General features: G+C 26.5%; 1 protein-coding gene across 2 annotated transcripts in view; it reads right to left on the reverse strand.

The window, feature by feature from the left end:
- LOC106476161 overlaps positions 1-1516 on the reverse strand; it is a 16130-nt gene extending 14614 nt beyond the window's left edge. Inside the window, exon 1 of one of the 2 annotated variants that reach the window (XM_022380101.1) lies at positions 1335-1513. The gene's annotated coding sequence lies outside the window, so the exon portion shown is untranslated. Of the gene's footprint in view, positions 1-1334 lie in introns of both variants that reach the window. The other variant, XM_022380100.1, reaches the window with a different exon arrangement.
- Positions 1517-3345: the final 1829 nt, after the last annotated feature.

The following is a 3345-nucleotide window of genomic DNA, read 5'->3' on the forward strand; positions in this document are numbered from 1 at the left end:
TTAAGAAACAGTCACCAAGTTTCACAATTAATTTCAAATTTTATATTGGACATCTGTAGGTTCTTTAATTGTACATTACACCTTTTAAGCTTTGAGAAGGAACAAGCTTATCCAATTTCAAATTATGTAAGCTATCCCCCCTTTATCTTTGTATTATTATTTTGGTATTTTTTAGTGGTTAAAATCAAATTGGCTCTATAAAAACATAAGTATTCTATATTTTAAGTAATCACTTTCAAGCTGCATGGGTCCACAGAAAATTTGAACAAGTAACTTTAATCTGGTTGTAAAACACTGCTTTTTCTAGCCTTGTTTGCATTGCTACTTTTATTTGTGTGTGCACACACACCAAGTATTTTGTATTTAGATAAATCTAATCTCAAGTTGTAGGGCTCATTAGGACTTTTTTTAATCTGTAAAGTTCTTTCTTACTTAGAAGTTAAAAGTTGCAAGGGTTGATAGGTGTCAGCACCAGAAAACAGTTAATAGAATCTAGGTATAATAAATCACATCTAAAACGAAACAAACCAAAACTGTAGATGTAAAAACAGGGATCAAAATATTACATTCCCGCATTCCTGAGGAATTTCATCTCTTTAATTGGCTTTCCCTTTTGAAAGAATGCATGTTCCATCTGTATTCCTTTAGTTATGACCAATAAATATGAACATACTGCATGGATTAAATAAAAAACAATTCATGAGGAAATGCAACTTTACATGAAGGAATGTAATATTTGTGATAGCTTTCCCTGAAGTGAATGTAAAAACTACAAAAAGTAGAATTCTGGAATAGCTTGTCTCTCCAGTTATCCATCCAATCAAATATTAATTCAAACACAAATTACAGAAAAAATTAAGATATGCTCATAATAAACTGTACATGGTTCTGTTGCTATCTTGTTTACATTTCATATAAAAAGAGGTCATACATCAAAGAACAGATATATATATATTTCCACAATTTAGCCATTTGGAACAAATAAACAATTACATTTCATAAGTATTTATTATAACTGATGTTCTACATACCAAAAAACTGTAAAAAGACAAAAGAAACAAAATACCATGATATCAATAAAAATATTGTTTCCACTAAAAATGTCAGGAAAAGTTAAAATAATTATAACATATGGGCCCCATGTCACTAACTACATTCATTATTATTGACACTGTTTAATTAGTAAAAAGGAAACTACATACATTAATTTAGTTGTATGACATTATTATCTAGGCTTAACAATTTTATGGTATTCACCAGCAGATTGTAACAGATTCAGATTAATGAAGAAAACCAAAAGTGTGACTGTTTAATTGCAATAATTAGTTAATTACCACAACTCCTGAATCCATCTTCCTTCTGTGCATTAAAAATTGGAACTTTTCATAACACAAACATAATTCAAAACTAGGCTTAACTTCACTAAGATGAGTTTATCTTATTGTAGTACCATGTTTTCACAACTAATGTAAGTGAGGTTCAACTTTCTAAACTCTGTCAATTTGACTTACTAAACTTTTTAAGAGACTTTTAAACAAACTCTTCAGCTTCTAATGCTTATTCAACCTTTATACAACACTTTCCTCTTCAAAGTTTAGATGTTTATTTTTATAAAATATGTGATTACTAATTTTTACAATTTTTTTAATTAAAAAAGCTCCTCTAAAATCTTGTATACTTCCATCAGTTACATATCACATAATGACACCCACTCTCGAAACTTAAAATCAGTCAACCACTACTTAAATGACAAAACCACTGACATAAATTACAGTTGTAAACACTTACCCATCACTCTCAATTTGGCAGTGAGTTCAGTCACTTAATCTAATCAGTAACAATATAACATTCCACTAGATATAAACTATTTTTTCTTAAAATCCAAAGAATTATTTTGATTATATTTTCCAAATTTCCTTCCATTATGGTTGTATATCTGACTTAAATATCTTGGTCAGGAATGTATTTATTTTACTTGCATGATTTAAGCATTTAACTTATCTACTGTATGTCTGGTAACTTATTTGTATATGTCTCAATTCTATTTATTAGCTTCTTTGACTTCAGTTACTGTTCTATACATTTAAGGCATTTTCTGGACTCCTGGTCCAAATTTATCTACTCTAAGAAATAACTTATATAATTATTATGTCAGGTTTATAAATTCTGAAGAAAATAGCTGTTTTACCTATTCAGAATACAAATATATTGGCTACAGCTCAGCTTCTCAATGAGTTGCTTATAAAATTATACATTTCAAACAATCAAACTAATACTCAAGATTGAGCTACCCACTAAATATTCATGTAATATCAAGTAATAATGCATAACATTGAAACACTAAATATTCATGTAATAATGTAGAACATTACAATACTAAATATCATGTAATATCAAGTTAAATTTAAGGTTACAATAATAAATATTCATGTAATATCAAGTACTATGTAACGTTACAATATTCAATATTCATGTAATATCAAGTAATAATATGTAATGTTACAATATTCAATAGTCATGTAATATCAATATGTAACGTTACAATATTCAATAGTCATGTAATATCAATATGTAACGTTACAATATTCAATAGTCATGTAATATCAATATGTAACGTTACAATATCCAAATAGTCATGTAATATCAATATGTAACGTTACAATATTCAATATTCATTTAATATCAATATGTAACGTTACAATATTCAATATTCATTTAATATCAAGTTATAATATGTAATGTTACAATACTAAATATTCATGTAATATCAAGTTAAATTTAAGGTTACAATAATAAATATTCGTGTAACATAATGTCATATAGTCTAACCTTACAATACTTAATATTTTTTTCAATATCAAGTAATATGTAACATTACAATACCAAATTGTCATGTAATATCAAGTAATATGTAATGTTACAATACCAAATAGTCATGTAATATCAAGTAATATGTAACATTACAATACCAAATAGTCATGTAATATCAATATGTAACATTACAATACCAAATAGTCATGTAATATCAAGTAATATGTAATGTTACAATACCAAATAGTCATGTAATATCAAGTAATATGTAACATTACAATACCAAATAGTCATGTAATATCAATATGTAATGTTACAATACCAAATAGTCATGTAATATCAAGTAATATGTAACATTACAATACCAAATAGTCATGTAATATCAATATGTAACGTTACAATACCAAATAGTCATGTAATATCAAGTAATATGTAATGTTACAATACCAAATAGTCATGTAATATAAAGTAATATGTAACGTTACAATACTAAATAGTCATGTAATATAAAGTAATATGTAACGTTACAATACT

This window comes from Limulus polyphemus, unplaced genomic scaffold (assembly GCF_000517525.1).
Source record: "Limulus polyphemus unplaced genomic scaffold, Limulus_polyphemus-2.1.2 Scaffold9941, whole genome shotgun sequence".
Lineage (NCBI taxonomy): Eukaryota > Metazoa > Arthropoda > Merostomata > Xiphosura > Limulidae > Limulus > Limulus polyphemus.